Raw genomic sequence first — 20,744 nt, 5'->3', positions numbered from 1 at the left:
CTCACTCTGCATGATTAGGTGAGTATAGTATTATTCAAGACTATGGAGATAATGATATTTATGTTGTTGATTTTTCATGATTATGTGAGAAGATGATAGTGAGTTTTTAAATTCTAAACACAAATTCTTGAAATTCACCATTCTTTTTTAAAATAGTGCATTTTTTATTTTACATGATCAAGTAAAGATTTTTTTTTAAAAAATTACATGATTAAGTCAGAAGAAAGTGGCATTTTTTATTTCTTTAAATATGTTAAGAGTGCTCCTAATGTTTTTTTAATTTTGCATGATTAAGTTAGGACAAAGTGACATTTTGTATTTCTCTAAATATGTTTAAGAGTTCTCTTATACATTTGTTGTACATTTTTTGTTTCTCTAAATTTGTTTAAGTTTTCTCTTATAAACTTCTCTAAATATATTTGAGTAAAACTATTTCTTTGGGAAGTGATGGATTGCAAAATCTTGTAATGAATATACTCATAAAAAGTTGTTTGACAAATTTTTCTCAATAAATTTACATATCCTAGTTGTAAATATGTTGTTTCCTTTGATAATATGTGGGGTGGTATGTCTACATGTACTTTTAGAAATCATTTCTTTTATTCAGATATTTTAATTTCCTTTTCTTTAAACTTATGTACTTTGGAGATGTAGAGGCTTGAGCCTCTAATTTAGGAGTTGACTTTCAAGTAGTTTGCTTTGAAGTTGGGGGTTGAGTTTTTGTGGTGGTTTAGGAGAAGCCCGAGACTCTTTTTTTCAATGCATTTTGAATCAGTGTGAGGTGAAAGTTGGCCTTCCACTAGTGTCATAGTCACCACAACATTTTCTCTTAGGTGATTGTTGGTAACATCAAGAAAACAAATACACTACAAGACATTGACTTGATATCATGGGATTTTTTAAGGGAAAAGACTTATGTACTTTGGAGATGTAGAGGCTTAAGACTCTAATTTAGGAGTTGACTTTCAAGTAGTCTGCTTTGAAGTTGAGGGCTGAGGCTTTAGTGGTGGTTTAGGAGAAGCTTGAGACTTATGTACTTTGGAGATGTAGAGGCTTGAGCCTCTAATTTGGGAGTTGACTTTCAAGTAGTTTGCTTTGAAGTTGAGGGCTGAGTTTTTCGTGGTGGTTTAGGAGAAGCTTGAGAGACTTATGTACTTTGGAGATGTAGAGGCTTGAGCCTCTAATTTAGGAGTTGACTTTAAAGAAGTTTGCTTTGAAGTTGAGGGCTAAGTTTTTTGTGGTGGTTTAGAAGAAGCTTGAGACTCTTTTTTTCAATGCTTTTTGAATTAGTGTGAGGTGAAATTTGGCCTTCCATTGGTATCATATTCACCACAACATTTTCTCTCAGGTGATTGGTAACATCAAGAAGACAAATATACTACAAGACATTGACTTGATATTATGGGATTTTTTAAGGGGGAAAAGACAAAGAAATCAGTCTTAAAATTTACAAGCATTGAAAAAAATATGGTTTCATTAGTATTATCCTTGATATTCCATCAAAATCAGTCGTTTATATCGAGGGTTATGAAGCCTATCTTTTTTAAGTGATATGTAGCCTTGATATAGAACCAATGCTTTTTAAGTGGTACATAGCCTCGATATAGAACCAATGCCTTTTAAGTGGTACATAGCCTCGATATAGAACTTTCCTCTCTAATTACTACAGTACATGATTACACAAAAGTAGAAAACATGCATGTATAGCCTGCTCAAACAATTAATACCAAAAAAAGAAGAGATTTATTTTCTCTTGAATGTTATAAGTATAATAGCCCTACGACTAATTTTCATTTTTCCATCTTCAAAGCCAAAGAGGTGACTTTTCTTTTTCATTGATTTCCCCCACAATGTCTCCTTTTAGCCATGGTAATTCACCTTTAGAATACTTGATCAACATATCCATCCATCTTTATAGACATCATTTGGATAAGCAATCATATGGATATCATGTTTGTGATATCCTTTTTGAAGAGTAAGCTCAATCGTTCACAAATAATACATTCTTGTCAAATTCAATATGAAACTTAATGACATAAGAGAGAGTATATATTCAACACTAAATTGAACACTATTTGATTTGAATCCTCCTATGAAATACAAGAGGAATGGTTCTCTTAGCACTAGGATTAGACATTCTTGAGAAAGAAAAGGTGTCGAATACCTAAATCTCTAAATAAAAAAATGTCCAATTTTTGAATCCTCTCTTAACATAGGAGTACTTAAACATTCTAAGTGTGTTCACACACATCATTACCATATAATGCTACAGACCCCCCCTGATAGTCTTTCCCTACTCTCTACAGATAGTCTTTCCCTGACAAAAAGGTAGTGCACCTCAATGTGCTTAGTGGTGCGAGCATGAAACACTGGGTTCCTCGCAACTGCTAATGCACTCTGGCTATCAGTGCTAGATGACTGTCCAACACCCAAATTAGCCATAAGACATCTGAGCCACACACACTCAACTGTAGCTATAAAAGTTACCATATACTCAGCTTCATAGCTAGAAGTGGCCACTGTAGGCTGCTTCTTGCTGAGCCATGATATACATGAATCACCAAGGCGAAAGTAAAACCCACTAGTGGACACTTGTGTGTCAAAACATCTAGCCCAATCTGAATCACTAAAAGCATGCAGCTATGACTCACCCCCCTTCGGATAAAATAATCCAAAATACTGAGTGCCCTGCAAATAGCAAAAAAACCCCTTGACAACCTACCAATGCTTTGTACCTAGGCTATGCATAAATCTACTCAATTGTGAGACCGCATACTGTATATATGGCCTTGTGTTGCATACATAAAGAAGGGATCCAACAACCTATTGATACAAACTAGCATCAAAAGAGTCTCATGCATCTTGAAGACTAAGTCGAGTACCTGTCTCCATAGGTGTAGCCACAGGTTTATAGTCTTTAAGATTAAACCTCTTCAATAGCTTTTGTATATATTTAGACTGCAGCATAACAATGCCATCATTGTGTTGCATAAACTGAATCCCCAAATATTAATGCAAGGGTCCCAAATCTAACATCTCAAACGATGACTACAAATCAGCCTTAAAGGCTGAAATCTGATCTATATCGGGTCCCATGAGCTGCTATGTCATCACCGTATAGAAAAATGACCAAAAATATGTCCTTACTCCTCTTCACATAGAGGGTACTCTCTGTTGGACTGTTACAAAAATCATTTGCAACCAAGTATGCATGAATCTTCTCATACCATGCTCTAGGAGCCTGCTTAAGGCCATAAAGAGCCTTTTTCAACCTACATACTTTAGACTCTTCTCCTTTCATATCAAAACCAGGAGGCTGAGATACATACACCTCCTCATGTAAATCACCATTCAAGAATGCAGTCTTAATGTCCAACTGATATACATTCCACCCATGATGTGCTGCCAAAGCAATGAGACACCTAATGGTAGTCATACGAGATGTGGGTGCAAAGGTCTCATCATAATCAATGTCCTTTTGTTGGCCATACCCCTTTGCAACAAGTCTGGCCTTGTAGCAATCAATGCTACCATCTACTTTGTGTTTTAACTTGTAAACCCACTTAGTACCAATGGCCTTCTTGCCATGAGGTAGATCTGTCAAATACCAAGTGTCATTCTTGAGTATAGAGTTATACTCATCCTGCATAGCATGCATCCAATGATCATCATCCTGTGCTTCCTCAAAGGAAAAAGGTTCCTCTTCATTACATAAAGTAGAAATGAGAACATGATCCATATGAGAATAATCTGCATGATGAGAACCTGCACACGAGCTCTTCTAGGTAAAGGAGCTGCCAACTTTCTATCCCTCAATGTCTTCACAAGTCATTTTGGCATACGCCTAGATTCTTCTATGGCTGCTCTTTCCTCATCCACTACATCCTCAATAATTGCCTCATCAAAAGGCTGATTTTGTACCTACAAAGGCTAAATTTTAGCACTTGGTTGAGCATTCACTTGCTCTACATATGGCTGCCCTCCATTAAACAAATGTAGGAGCGAATCAAACATGTCCTGTGAGCATACATTCTGTTGTTTTTTGCATGAAAGCATGGGCTAAACTAAGTTTTTGACAAAAATAACATCTCATCTTACCAAAATCCACTTTGAGGCTGGAAGGTAAAGTCTATATCCCTTGCTTTCTGTAAACTATATCTATGAGACCCCTACCCCCTCCGCGCACCGAAATCCGGGGAGCTAGCAGCGAAAGTAGCAACCTCTCACACGGGGCAAGGTTTCCCACTTGGGGCCTTACCACCACGGATGTCCGGGCAAGCGACTAGTCCGATGGTTCCTCCGAAACCGGGATTGGAAAAATTTTCTCGCCCAGAAGGCTGAGGCGATTCCTATAGAAAAATCTTCTAAACGAGAATCTATCTAATGGGGTCAAAAGCCTTAACTATCCTATCTTATTCAGACCAAACCCGTAGGTCACATCGCCGAATCAAAGAAGGGACTTGCACTTGGTTCATAGAAATCATCACTTTATTTGCCTTAGCGAGGGGCCCAGCCATTGATTCTTTCCCATAGAACAAGAATCTTCCTGAGAATTACTTTAACTATCGTAACTTAAACCTAATTGAATTTTGTTATAGGAATCCACCAATCCAGCCAACCGCCCAACCACTGTATTGGTGGGATCCCTTTTTATAAAAATTTGGTTGTGTTTTGTCCCGAGTACCAGGGAAAAGAGTTCCCAGGCCCCCTAGACGGCGCTCAAGCAAAATACAAAATAGACACACCACTTACACACCCAATATGAAATTTCCTTTTCACAGATTCAGCTGTCTTTAAAGTAGGATTGAAATGCAACCATAGTATTTCCATCATAATTCTCAAAATTCCAGTCCATTGTTTTACAATCAAAATGTCATTCTGGACTCTCCAGCTAGTCAACCAATGAGATCCAATTTCAAGTTCCAGTTCACTTAGATAATTTCTCTCCAGTCCATCAATATCTTCCTCGACATACACATGGGTGTCCTAGTAGCCCGCGAGCTCATGCATCGCCTGGTTAGAACCCTCTAGGATCCTCCTTAGGTGTCCTAGCACTTTACTTAGGGACTACTTGTCGACACTCACCCGTCGTATTAGAAGCGCACAATTTTACCCATACCAAGGCTGGTCAAAACCTTTGCCCCAGCAGGAGACGTCCTTTGATGACTCTTCGACCACCAACATAACTCTCCTTAGATTAAACCATAAGCCAAATGCTTCCTCCCCAACACTTTGGCGTAAGACAATCCTTTCGAAAAAACAGAGTTTCTATACAGGTAAGAATTTCCCTTCTTTGAGTTTGGTTACACGAGACTCCCTTATTTTCAACCCAGGCTTTCTCAATGAAAAGCATGAATCACTTATCTTGGTGATCCATCTATCAATTACAACAAATCTCTAACTTAATTCTTGACGATTTTGGTCTTAGGGAAACTTCTCTAGATCAGCCAATTATCCATTCTTCGTACTGAAGAAATGGGAATGGTCACAAGACTTTGTTTAATTTCTGATTCAAGAGATGGGCAGGCATCTTACTGACCCACCTTTCTCATGCGGTTGTGGAATTACTCGGATTTAGTCCTAGATTTGTTTTGTAAAGATTTTTCTTCTGATAAATTAACTGTAATTTCCAATCGTAATCCAAAATTATGAAACTTCATTCTTTCTTGGTCATAATAGAATTATAAATGATTCTATTTGAGAATAAGGGAATTTTAAAAAGGATACTTCTTTTTCTAACTGATAAAATATGCATACATCAATTTGTTGGATTATTCTCATAGAATTATTCTAAATTATTCTTTTCTCCAATTGAACCTCAGCATCAACATACCCTAAATTGTCTATGTAGATTTAAGGGTGGTGAAACCTTCTCTTTTAACACCGAAATTACTTTAGGCATTTTTCCTAATTAAAGTACGATGAAAATTCCTGTAAAAGAAAAATCCATGTATATGAATATACCTATTTTGAATTATGAACACAATTCCTCTTTTAATATTTAAAATGTTTGTACATAGAATATCATGAAAATTCCTCTTTTTGCATCTAAATTTTTATGCATGTACATATCTTTATATCATGTACATAACAAAAATTCATCTTTTCTCTATTTAAATAAATATGCATAAATACTATAAAAATATTTTTCATAAATGTAATGGAAATCATTCTTTTAGCATAAAAATATTTATGCCTAGAATACGATGGGAATTCCTCTTTTTGTATCAACAAAATTATGCATAAAATTAAATTCATTTCTTTTAATGAAAAAATTTTCCCATAGCTTCGCTGTAATTTCTAAGAATACTCAAAATTCTACTTTTAAATAAATATTGATAGTTATGAAATGTGGTGGGAATCCCTCTTTTTCAACTAAAAATTTATTATGCATACATAGCATAATTATAAATATAATTATAAGTATCATTATAATTAAACCTCTTGAATAATCTTAAAAATATCCATTTATCATTCCTATATGAAAATACTTACAAAAATGTTAGCATAACTCTCTTTCAACTTAAAATGAATTAATATGATTTATTGTAATCATAAACAACCTTAAAAGAATTAATCATCATTTTAACTAGATTAAAAATCATCAAAATACTTAATCTTCTTCTCTAGTTTGCCAAGTCTAGAGTTTTGATTAAGATAATGAGATTAGCACTAAGATCCATCCTTCTAACAAGGATCCATCCAAAAAGATGATTAATCTTTCAAAAAGAGAGATTTACTAATCAAAATTATTATATTTAAACATAAAAGATTAGCATTAATCCATCTAAACATTATGAATCACTAAAAGCTCGATTTTAATAAAAACCCATTGATTAAAATGCTTCCCAAGCATTAGAGAGGTTGGGAAGAAGATTACCATTAAGAAAGATAGAAAAACACCATTGATTAAGGCTTACCCTTGATTTTTGGCTTGATTCTTTGGAGAGAAGTGAATCCCACAAGAGAAAATGTAGAGGGTAATCCCTCCAAGAGGGGATGGAGATTAGTGAAGCTCCAAAGCTTCCCAAAGTAGAGGCAAAATAGAGGGATATTAAAATTACACTAATTTAAAGATAATACTGACATGTAAATACACAAATATGAAAATACAAAGGAATGAGGGTCTATTTAATGGTGAGGGAGGCCATTAGCCAAGTCCAACGGGGATCTAGAGGCTTTCAGCTTCAATTTAATCCATTTTGGACAAGTTTTGGACCAGTTTGGCTCACTTTCTGATCCAGTTTGTAGGAGGAGAGAGGATAGATGAAATATCTCAATTTAAGGCAATGATGTGAAATAGGCATTTCCTTCATGATCCCCCTCCCTCCTTACTGAGGTGTCAAAAATTCATTTTTTACTAATAAACCTCATTTTTTAACTAATAAACCCAGTACTTGGTCAACTCTTCATCTTATGTAAGCATTTACTCATTTTTGGGGGATTTTCTTTTATTCTTTGCATTTTTCTTATTGAAACACTTGGATTAATCCTATTGGCCCTTTAGAACCTTATTTGGACCTTAATCAAAAATTTCTGAAAACGTGGACCCTTAGGCTAAGGTCTCTAATACACATATTCAGTTAATTTCTAATGCACACTGGAAAATTCTTTTTGAACTTCTGTTTCAGGGGAATTCATCTTAAATATGAGGAGAAACTTTCTATCCAAAAATATCTCAACTTTGAATTATATCTCTTTAGAACATTTTCTCTCTCTAGGCCAAAAACAAGGAAAAACAATGTTTTCTTGCATTCTGAAATAGGGGACTGAGAAGAGAGCTTATACATCTTTTAGGTCTTAGGAGGAATCTTACATCCTCTTTCACTTGAAAAATGCGAGATGTCCTCATCTCGCGAAATGGGGGTAGTCCTTTATCAGTTCTTCTTCTTTCTCCCAAAAGTGGCGTCCTCTAAAGGATAAAACTTCGAGTTGACCAAAAATTCTCTGAGGACTCCATTCTTGAGAACCTTCTCCCAAACATCAAGGATTTCTTCAGGTTGGAGTACCATCTGGCCTTGAGTCGGAGAAATCAACTGCTCATCATCCAACACATGACTCCTATTGGGTACATACTTTTTAAGTAAATTGGCATGGAATACATTATGTACTTTGAGATGGGGAGGTAGAAGAAGTTCATAAGCTAGATCTCCTACTTTCTTAGTAACAACGTACGGTCCACAATATCTCGGAGACAGCTTTTTGTACTTCCCTAGAGATAAAGACATCTTTTTGTACTTCCCTAGAGATAAAGAACTTCTCTAGAGATAAAGACAGCTTTTTGTACTTCCCTAGAGATAAAGAACTTCTCTAGAGATAAAGACAGCTTTTTGTACTTTCCTATAGATAAAGAACTTCTCTTGGGTCGTACACAAATCAAGACCATATCTGATTCTTAAAACACTCGCTCCGTTCTTTTCTTGTATGCATTCTGCTTTTGTCTATCCTCGGCAGCCTTTTGCGGATTGCCTGCATTTGCTGCTCCATATCATCAAGCATCAGTCTCGACATCTCGACCTTGATCAATGGTTCGGACCAAGTTAATGGTGTGAGGCATTCTTGTCCGTACAGAGATTTGAATGGGCTCATCCCGATACTTCGATGATAAGAGGCATTATAAGCAAGCTCCACTAGATGTAAGTAGCTTAGCCACTTCTTGGGTTCTCTGCCACAGCATGACCGAAAAATATCTTCAATTACTTGGTTTACTCTTTCAGTCTAGCCATCTGTCTCTAGATGATAAGTTGTACTGAGATCCAAGGAAGTTTGTACTGCTCCAAAGAATGCAATCCAATACCTTGATGTGAACTTAGAATCTCTATCGCTCACTATTCTTCTGGGTAACCTATGCAGCCTGAAAATCTCCTTGAGGAAGACTCTCGCAACATCCACTGCAGAGTAGGTTTCTTTTACTGGAATCAAATGGAAAACCTTGGTTAATCTATCAGCTACCACAAAAATGGAGTTGTAACCTAATTGCATTGATGGTAATCTAGTAACAAAATCAATACTGATACATTCCCACTTCATTTGTGGAATGTCTAAGGGATGCAACTTACCTAGAATTTTAACCCTTTCTGCCTTGACTCTTTGACATGTTAAGCACTGACGTAAATGATTGAGTACATCCGTTTTGAGTCCTTGCTAGAAGAAGCTTTTCTTTGTAGACATGTAGGTATTTATGAACCTTGGATGTCCAGCTATCAGGCTATCATGGGCTTCCCTCATAATTTTTCCCTTTGTTTTCGCATCATTAGGAATGCATAGCTGATTACTGTAATACATCCATCCTTCATCCAATTTGTACCCAAGAACTCGACTCATTTCCTGAGGAGTCTTGCTTTCCTGCTCAGTAGGGTAGCAATAGGGGATCTCTTACTTTCTTAGTAACGGTGTACGGTCCACAGTATCTCACAGACAACTTTTTGTACTTCCCTAGAGATAGAGAACTTCTCTTGGGTCATACACAAATGAAGACCATATCTAATTCTTAAAACACTCGCTCCGTTCTTTTCTTTTCTGCATTCTGCTTTTGTCTATCCTTCGGCAACTTTAATATCTTTGCAGATTGCGTGCATTTGCTGCTCCATATCATCAAGCATCTGTCTGGACATCTCGACCTTGATAAATGGGTCAGATGAGAATAATGGTGTGAGGCAATTTTGTCCGTACAACAGAGCTTTGAATGGGAAAATCTCGATACTTCAGTGATAAGAGACATTATAAGCAAACTCCACTAGATGTAAGTAGCTTAGCCACGTCTTGGGTTCTCTGCCATAGCATGGCCGAAGAATATCTTCAATTACTTGGTTTACTCTTTCAGTCTGACCATATGTCTCTAGATGATAAGCTATACTGAGATCCAAGGATGTTCCTACAGCTTCGAAGAATGCAATATAGAACCTTGATGTGAACTTAGAATCTCTATGGATGTGGAAATCGATGTGTGGATGTATGAATGTAGATGTGGATGTGGATGTATGAATGTAGATGTGGATGTATGAATGTGAATGTGGATGTGGATGTATGAATGTACTATTCTGCTAGGTAAGTAAGCTATGCAACCTAAAAATCGCCTTGAGGAAGACTCTAGCAACATCCACTGCAGAGTAGGTTTCTTTTACTGGAATCAGATGGGCAACCTTGGTTAATCTGTCAACTACCACAAAAATTTAGTTGTAACCTCATTGCATTAATGGTAATCCAGTAACAAAATCCATACTGATACATTTCCACTTCATTTGTGGAATATCTAAGGGATGCGGCTTACCTGGAATTTTAACCCTTTCTGCCTTGACTCTTTGACATGTTAAGCTTTGACGTACATGATTGAGTACATCCGTTTTGAGTCCTGGCTAGAAGAAGCTTTTCTTTACAGACATGTAGGTCTTTATGAACCCTGGATGTCCAGCTATCAGGCTATCATGGGCTTCCCTCATAATTTTTCCCTTTGTTTCCTCATCATTACGATTGCATAACTGATTATTGTAAAACATCCATCCTTCGTCCAATTTGTACCCAAGAACTAGACTCATTTCCTGAGGAGTCTTGCTTTCCTGCCTAGTAGGGTAGCAATAGGGGCAAAGAATTTGTCCTGCATGATCTTCTCTCTTGCTTCACAGATCAATGGATTTGACACTAATGATATTGTTGCAAGCAAGGAGGATTGAAATGAAACCATAGTATTTCCATCATAATCCTCAAAATTCCAGTCCATTGTTTTACAATCAAAATGTCATTTCAAGTTCCAGTTCACTTAGATAATTTCTTTCCAGTCCCATCAATATCTTCCTCGATATACACATGGGTGTCCTAGCAACCGCCGTGAGTCCATGCATCGCTTGGTCACAGCCCTCTAGGATCCTCCTTAGGTATCCTAGCACTTCACTATGGGACCGCTTCGTCGGCCCTCGCCCAGGAAGCGCACCATTTTAACCATACTGAGGAGGCTGGTCAAGACCCCGTGGAAAGCTTTTTTGGGAGACATCCTTCGATGACTCCCTGCCAACTGTTGCAACATAACTCTCCTTAGATTAAACCATAAGCAAAATGCTTCCTCCAACATTCTGGCATAAGACAGTCCTTTAGAAAAATAGAGTTTCTATGCAAGTAAGAATTTCCCATTGAGTTTGGTTACATGAGACTCCCTTATTTTCAACCCACGCTTTCTCAATGAAAAGCACGAATCACTTATCTCGATGATCCATCCATCAATTACAACGAATTTCTAACTTAATTCTCGACGACTTCGGTCTTAGGAAAACTTCTCTAGATCAGCCAATTATCCATTCTTCGTATACTGAAGAAATGGGAATGGTCACAAGACTTTGTTTAATTTGTGATTCTAGAGATGGGCAAGCATCTTACTGACCCACCTTTCTCACGCAGTCGTGGTCTAACCCTGAATTACTCGGATTTAGTCCTAGATTTGTTTCGTAAAGATTTTTCTTCTATTTATCTGATAAATTAACTGCGATTTCCAATCGTAATCCAAAAGTATGAAAATTCATTCATTCTTGGTCATAATAGAATTATAAATGATTCTATTCGAGAATAAGGAAATTTTAACGAGGATACTTCTTTTTCTAACTGATAAAATATGCATACATCATTTTATTGGATTATTCTCATAGAATTATTCTAAATTAATCTTTTCTCCAATTGAACCTCGGCATCAACATACCCTAAACTTATGGTGAAACGTTCTCTTTAAACACCACAATTACTTTAGGCATTTTCCTAATTAAAGTACCAAGAAAATTCCTCTAAAAGAAATATAAATGTATATGAATAAACCTATTTTGAATTATGAACACAATTCCTCTTTTAATATTTAAAATGTTTGTAAATAAAATATCGTGAAAATTCCTCTTTTTGCATCTAAAATTTTATGCATGTACATATATAAAGATAAATATAACAAAAATTCATCTTTTCTCTATTTAAACAATTATGCATAAATACTATAAAAGTATTTTTCATAAATGTAATAAAATTCATTCTTTTAGCATAAAAATGTTTATGCCTAGAATACGATGACAATTCCTTTTTTTGTATCAACAAAATTACGCATAAAATTACATTCATTTTTTTAATGGAAAAATTCTGCCATAGCTTCTAAGAATACTCAAAATTCTACTTTTAAATAAATACCCATAGTTATCAAATGTGGTGGGAATTCCTCTTTTAAACTAAAAAATTATTATGCATATATAGCATAATTATAAAAAATAATTATAAGCATCATTATAATTAAACCTCTTGATTTATCTTAAAAATATCCATTTATCATTCCTATATGAAAATACTTACAAAAATCTTAGCATAACTCTCTTTCAACTTGAAATGAATTAATATGATTTTTCATAATCATAAACAAGCTTAAAAGAATTAATCATCATTTTAACTAGATTTAAAATAATAAAAATACTTAATCTTCTTCTCTAGCTTGTCAAGCCTAGAGTTTTGATTAAGATCATGAGATTAGCATTAAGATCCATCCTTCTAACAAGGATCCATCCAAAAAGATGATTAATCTTTCAAAAAGAGAGATTTACTAATCAAAAATATTATATTTAAACATAAAAGATTAGCATTAATCCATCTAAACATTATGAATCACTAAAAGCTCCGTTTTAGTAAAAACCCATTGATTAAACTGCTTCCCAAGCATTAGAGAGGTTGGGAAGAAGATTGCCATTGAGAAAGATAGAAAAACACCATTGAATTAAGGCTTACGCTTGATTTTTGGCTTGATTCTTTGGAGAGAAGTGAAGCCCACAAGAGAGAACTTGGCCACCAAGATGTAGAGGGTAATCCCTCCAAGAGGGGATGGAGATTAGTGAAGCTCCAAAGCTTCCCAAAGTAGAGGCAAAGTAGAGGGATAATAAAATTACACTAATTTGAAGATAATACTGGCATATAAATACACAAATATGAAAATACAATGGAATTAGGGTATATTTATAGGTGAGGGAGGCCACTAACCAAGTCCAACTGGGATCTAGAGGCTTTCAACTTCAATTTAATCCATTTTGGACATGTTTTGGAGCAGTTTAGTTCACTTTTTAATCCAGTTTGCAGAGCAAGAGGAGAGAGGATAGATGAAATATCTCAATTTTTTTGAATTAAAAATGCAAGGCAATGATGTGAAATAGGCATCTCCTTCATGATCCTCCTCCCTCATCATATTGGCCCTTTAGAACCTTATTTGGACCTTAATCAAAAATTTCTGAAAACATGGACCCTTGGCCTAAGGTCTCTAATACACATATTCAGTTAATTTCTAATGCACATTGGAAAATTCCTTTTGAACTTCTGTTTCATGGGAATTCATCTTAAATATAAGAAGAAACTTTCTATCCAAAAATATCTCGAAATTGAATTATCTCTCTCTAGAACATTTTCTCTCTCTAGGCTAAAAACAAGGAAAAACAATGTTTTCTTGCATTTTGAAATGTGATTACAGGGGACTGAGAGGAGAGCTTATACATCTTTTAGGGCCTCAGAGGAATCTTGCACCCTCTCCCACTTAAAAAACACAAGATGTCCTCATCTCGCAAAGTGGGGGTAGTCCTTTATCAGTTCTTCATCTTTCTCCCAAGTGGCATCCTCTAAAGGATAGAACTTCCACTTGACAAAAAATTATTTGAGAACTCTGTTCCTAAGATCCTTCTCCCAAACATCAAGGATTTCTTTAGGTTGGAGTACCATCTGGCCCTTGAGTCTCGGAGAAATCAAGTGTTCTAGCACATGACTCGGGCTACGTACATACTTTTTAAGTAAACTGACATGGAATACATTATGTACTTTGAGATGGGGAGGTAAATAAAGTTCACATTAGGGAAAATTTGGACTCAAAAAGGGGCCTTGTAAGAGATCCCTTGGGTTGGTGATGTGGACAAAGTAAGCCAATAAATCCACATATAATATTGGAGGGCACGTGCGTCGTTTTTGAGTTCTTTATTCCATTAACTGACATGTAGGGTGTTTTTTAATTCAAAACAATGCATCTTGAGTATAGTTTTTTATTCCCACTATGGTGCCTTATTTTATTGAAAAAAGACACCGCTCTCTTTCTTCATTACACTTTTGAATGTAACGAAGCCAACTCTGCTAACCAAACTTGAACCGAACTTCGTCCCTGCAACCCATCATCTTGCATTGTCTCCCTCATTGTCTTCCCGATTGCACAACCACTACCACTCCAAATCCGAGTTTTTTTGAGCGGGAGGTTTTTGATTTTCTCTTCTTCTCAAGGCGGCAAGTTTTGAAAAAGGATGGAAAAGTATTTGTTCTTCATGCGCCATACCTGCTTGTGCATGAATAACAATCCCATTTCTTACCTTTTTCAAGTGAGGGTTGTGCTTACAAGTACTCTGTACATTTTGGTTCATCCAGGATACCAACAAGTTTGTTTGATGGACAAGGAGGTATTATTTAGTGATGTTGTCTTTTGGTTTTAATGAAGCAATCTTCTTCACGGGAGATAAGTGTAATATCTTTGGTTTTTTTTGGTTAAAGTGTGAGTTCATGATGCTTTTTGGTGTTGTTAAAGCACAGAACAATGCAATGAAACCTGTGCAGCAAAAGAGGAAAAAGGTGGACATCCACTTCCAAGTAGAACCCGATTATGCTCCCTGCTGTAAGAGAAATTGGTCTAGGCCAGCATGCAAAGCCCGCATTACTGAGCTTCGAAATGAAGGAAAGAAAAATATGGACCTTTGGTTGGATGGTAGTATTTACCCACCAGATCCAACCTCCTCTCAATCTCCATCATTCTTTGGGTTGACAAGTTTCTTCAAGTTTGTGTGTGAGGGTGAAAATGGATTGCTTGGGTATTGCAAAAGACTGTTTGGCCAATGTCAAAGTATCTTTGAAAGACATTTGAGTGATAGAGATGCCAGGATAAAAATGCTTGAAGGTGCGAATTTTTACTTGGCATCGATCACAACAGCTTTGCAAGCTTCAAACGAGGACAAGGCAAAAGTTTGTGCTGGGTTACAAAAAGAGTTTGATCATTTGCAGCAGACTATTTGTAAGATGCAGGACACTATTAAGGAGAAGAATGAAATTTTGGCAGTTCGAGAAATCAACAATTTCACATTGGAGAGTGAGAATGCACACCTTCGAAAACAACTTGAAAAGTTCAACAGAAAATTGCAATATTTGAAAGACACGCCATTGGGTGCTCGATTACGCAAGAGACAGATCAAACCATTGGAAGAACTCAATGTTGGAGGTGGCCAATGGAAGCGTCGTGTAAAAGCTTGCAGGTATTGGGATCTATAATTTCTTTGAGCTTAAATTTCTTTGAGCACTCACTTTCATTTTCATCTTTAGTTCCTTTCTTGGAGATGGGGGATTGGGTGTGGGGGTGGTATAGTTAGATGAATGGTGGACTGAAATAGCTATCCTTGTTGCTTCAGGATGGTCACAGATGTTGTGGGTCCAAAAGAGCAAGGTTCTGATATATTTGGCAAAGTTCTGACAAAAGACATCGTGGAGTCAGCAATACAGCATCCTAAGTTTGCAAGACTTCGATCAGACATAGCAAAGCAATCCTTGCAAGAGGTGAGTGAAGCATTCACGCCTGCAGATGCACAAGGTATATGTGACATGGCTGGTATAAGCACAAAGTCTTACAGGATGTTGTTTAATAAAGTTAAAGAGGGTTTCAATTGCAAGCTTGGAAAAAAAACAGTAATTCCCATTCCAAAACCATTTCACGTAAACAAAGCTCGAAATATTCTCAACTTGGGAATGGTCGAACTTGTTGGAGAGCCTTGTCACGTGTCTAGCACATTGACAGTGACTAAAAAGAGCGGGGAACAGAAAATTATAGAGCTTACAGAGTTCAACAATTTCATCATGGATGTTCGGAAATTACAAATGGCTATGGTGAAATTTTATGACATCAGTGTAGATGAGTGCAATGGAAGGCTGAAATTTGTTTTGAAACTTGATGAGAGTGAGGTGATCAAAGGATAGAAGCTGGAAAGGGTTAGCATTACTTTAATGAATAGAGCTTTGGATGCAAGTATCAGTAATGCTGATGAGAAGCACTTTAGTGTACAATCCGAAAATGAGATTTGGTGGCTGGCTGCATTTGAGGTGACGTGCTATCCATTCTTAAATAAAGAATATTATGTTGCTATCCTCTTGTTATGATGTTGTAGACAATCTAACAGTTGTTGTTAACAGGTTCCAACAGAGACCCATGAAATTCTGAAGTGGTACTTCAACCAGACTGAGCTTCCTTCCACTATCCAGCAGCAGTCGAATGGCGAAAAGCTTTATGTAGAAGGATATGGTGAATATGAGGTTGAATGGCACCTGGCTGCAGATCTTAAAACCTTGAAATGCATGTTTGGTATTTCCCAAGGAGCAATGGCCAAGTATCCTTGCCTGTATTGTATGACCGAACGAGGTGTCTCCAAAGGAGGAAAAGAGAGAGAATGGAAATGCCTAAATGCAATCAGTAATAGGCGTGAACCCCCAAATCGTGATGCTCCAGGAGTGGATCCTACTTGGGATCCAATTCTTCCTATCCCTTTGATCAGAGTTCATATTTGTGTTTTGCATGCGCTGGTTAGAATAATTGAGAAACTAGTCTACATGTACATCGAATTTTCATGGAATATGAAACCAGCAGTAGAGAGTGAAAGAACTATTAAAAAAATAGAGCAAGTGCTTTCAGATGCAGGTTTACATTGTGGTCAAGTGAAGATTGAGAAGGACTTGAGAAGATCAGGGAAGACCGGAAATGTTCCTAGCAAACCATGTTTTGGAGGTGCAAAAGCCAGAAAGTTCTTATCTAATCATACCCAGAGAGGTCATCTGGGTACAGATTTTGAGGTGTGGAGGAAGCTTCATGCAGCTGTACCTGACCGAGGCTCTTCAGGACAAGCAAGGGTGGCAAAGGCCAAAGCGTGGTTGGCACTTGATCGCCTTGCACCTTTGTTGCAAAAAGCAAGGTTTGAAGATGGGGATGTTGAGAAATTTGAGGTAGTTGTGACAGAGTTCTACACTAGCTATGAAAAGGCATGGGGTGCGACAAACTTGACACAATACATGGTTATTACTTGAAAACCTACAGCTTTGAGTATTTTTTGTTGTTCAAAAAATATTGTACGATACTAAATGTCTTGTTGTTGTTGAGCATTTGTAGCACATTTTGCATGCACATGGAACCTTTTTTGCGGAAGAGTTTGGAAGCCTTGGGATTTGGTCTACCCAAGGCATGGAAAGATCTCATTGGCAAGCACGTTGTGCCTATCAAAGGGCCACTCAACATGGAGGAGGAATAAAGAAAAGTAATCCCATGAAGCAACTATGTCAGTGGTGGTATAGGCGGATTCAAGTGAGGGCTCGTGTGAAGATCAAACATGCTGAATCAGCTGTGTCATGTGCAATAAGAAAGGTTCAGGCTGAACGGAGACGTTCAATATATGTCTCCTCACAGGGAAAGCAGAATCATGCTGAATGGCTAAGACAACGACAAAGACAGGGCAGAGTGTGGAAGAAAATTGATCATTGAAATATATAATGTAAAACAATGATGTAACTGTGAAAGATTTTAAAAGAACAAGAATATAAATGTTTCCAATATATATACATTTCATAGTTTGTAATGGTAAACAACAAGAGTATTGAGAAATATGACGAAACTTCGTAGCAACTGGAACAATCTAAATTTGTTAATCTGGAACAGAGACTTCCCCCAGCCGAGCCTTTTTTGTTGACGTTTCTGCATCATCTTCTTCATCCTCTATCAATGGCACAACAGGGACCTTTGGCCTTGCTGTTCTAAGAAGATGCTTCTTCCCGCAATCACTCAACAGATTTGGATCTGTGATTCCACATGCCAACCCGTAAGTAGCATATGTTAAATAATATTTACATCTTAACGAATATACTCCAGGTCCCTCTCCAAAAATTCGAACAGCTGCTTGCCGCTCCAGAAGTATTGCCTTGTTTGCATTCAGCCTTAAGTGATAGCCACCTAAATACCTGGATAAAGTCTTTATCGCCATCAGAGGAAAACTGGCATTGTCCTTGGAGTAGCTAGCGTGAAATATCACAATTTGAGGGAATTTTAGGCGGTGTATATATGTTCCTAGTGTCGAATCGTGGCCCAATCCCGCCATACGCTTGCCTGAAGCACGTTTGAGGAATGTGTCTTCATATATTTCCAACTGAAAAAATAAAGGAGCATTAGCCAGAAACAACATCACCAAACATTTCAGGACAAAGTTGATAAAGCCAAATCCACAACAAAAAAAACTAACCTCTTGGTTCTCATCTACTTCAAGCAAGGCGTCTTGCCATAAATTAGTGCTCGAACTTGGAACGGTTTCCGCTGACTTATTTGGCACATCCCTACACCCTCCCATGTTGGTGATATTCAGTCTGTCCCTTGCTTCTTGTAGCTCTTCCTCTGTGGCATCTTTTCCTTCATATCTAAGGGCATCAGCATAGATCATATTTAGTGTTGCTGCAGCAGAAAGGAACTCGGTGTCTTTCACATGGCTATCCACTAGTAAGTACTTGTCTATCCCATCATCATCTACAAAATTGTCGTCGACCTCCAGATTCTGGGCTATGAAAGCTATGCAATGATCCTCCCTTAAGTTAAATACATGTTGTATGTCTATCAGCAATATATACTCTGAATCTCCTACTTGGTAGGAGGGGAGTAATGGCATTGGAATGGGGGAGGAGTCATCTGATTCAATCACAAGCTGACCTACATCACTGTTTTGTTCTCTAACTGCCTCAATATCAACCACCGAACTGAGCTTCCTCTCTTCTTCAACATTGAACTCCTCAATGACATGAGGAGTGTCCTCCTCTTCAACAACATCCTCAATGGTGGGACTAGCCTGACGAGAAATCGTGTCTTCACTTTCACTTTTTGCATGCGGCTCTGTACATTCTTCATCTGTTAATTGCACGTTCATGTGCAAGAAGCATAAGAAGGCGTAAGAATATTCCATCAAGCGGCATTTTCTTTTGTGAAAAGGGCATAGCAAGGCTCTCTTCTTATCACATGGCACCTTGTGCCAATCCCTATTTAACCTCTGCTTCTTCTCCGGCGACACCTTGAGATTAAAATGAATGTGACTTTTCCCATCAATCATCATTGGTTCTTCATTTGTGAGCTCGTCAAACTCTTGCTTTGCCTCTTTGAAGTATCCATGATGGCTAGACAATGTATCCTCCAGAGAAAAATTGCAATTGAACATCAACGAAATTGCAGGGTGCAAATCATGATGTCGACATTTGTAGAGGAAGTCATATAATAGAGTTGCAGGTGTTTCTTTAATCTCTTCGTCCACATCAAATTCGACTTGAACTTGCGCCATGGCTGAATTCAAGTCTGTAGAAAAGACATGGAAAATATTAGATCAGGCAATGAATCAAGAGACAGTCGATCTTAAACATTAAATCTCTGTGTGGTGTAAATGGATTCAACATAACGCGAGAGGAGATGCCAGAGGAATCCAGGTATTCCTCCTCGCGTTGTAGTGAATCTATTTTCCCTAACGCAAATAAAATTGCAGCTAAGTCAAGGAATTCTTCTCGCGTTATGGTGAATCGATTCACCATAATGCGAGGAGGAATATTGTGCTTCCTATGGGACCTTCGCTCGCGTTATGGTGAATTGATTCACCGCAACATGACGACTTTATCATCCTTTGGCAACGCCTCTAACGTTATGGTGAATTAAAAATAAAGATAGTTCTCCAGTACCCATACTGAGAGAGGAGGTGTCAAACGAATTAAAATACTCTTCTTTGCAGTCAATTCACCATAAGGCGAGGAGTCATAGGTTTTCAATTCACCTTAACGCGATGAAAAGACAAAGCAAGAAGTTCTCCACGACTGAAACCAAAACAACGAAATAACAAAAGAAGAAAAAAGCACAAAGGAGATAAAAATACCAGGAAAACGAATTGTATACAATCGTCGCAGGAGATGGAGATGAAGGAGGTTGGAGGTTTGTCTTTGACGTTGGATACAGGAGGATGATTGATGAAGGAGGGTTGGAGGAGATAGTCAGTCGTTGATGGAGATGAAGGCCGTTGGTGGGGAGATAAATGAGAATACGAACTCCAAGAGAGGCAATAAATGAAATGCGTATCCTAGAAAATCCGTTTTTAATGCTACGCGACACGTCAGCGCCGCGTTTTCACCCGCCATTCCATGAATGCCACGTGGCATTCCGCCGTGTACCTAGCACGTGTACAAGCTATAAAGTTTAATCAAAGCCCTCTTTAATGCAATACGACACGTCAGCGCCGCCTAGTCGCCCTGGCAGCCCGCCAGCACGTGTGTTCGCTCTAAAGACTAATCAAAGCCGTTAATCACGCCACCTTTTCGTCCTCTTATCGATTTTGCCTTGTCCGTCCTCCTGCTTGCCTCCAGGTGACTTCCGACTACCGCCACACTACTGAACCGACTTTCCACCTCCTGCACGACAGTCTCCATCCATTCACACGCAAGAAATGTAAGTTTTTGTATACTACTTGATTGTTTTGTAAGTTTCTTGTATATTGCTTGTTTGTTTTGTTTTTTCTTCGACTGTTTGCCCTGTGCCATTGTTTCTTCTTCGACTGTTTGCCTTCTGCCGTGGTGATTCGATTCACCTTAAAGCACACGACGGGCCATTAGAATCTCAATAAGCTCCATGTCTTATGGTGGATCGAATCACCATGGCAGAAGAAAAACGTAAGAGATTC

Source organism: Cibotium barometz, chromosome 58 (genome assembly GCF_041138505.1).
Source record: "Cibotium barometz isolate CiBa-2024 chromosome 58, ASM4113850v1, whole genome shotgun sequence".
NCBI lineage: Eukaryota > Viridiplantae > Streptophyta > Polypodiopsida > Cyatheales > Cibotiaceae > Cibotium > Cibotium barometz.
This window is presented reverse-complemented; position numbering follows the sequence as displayed.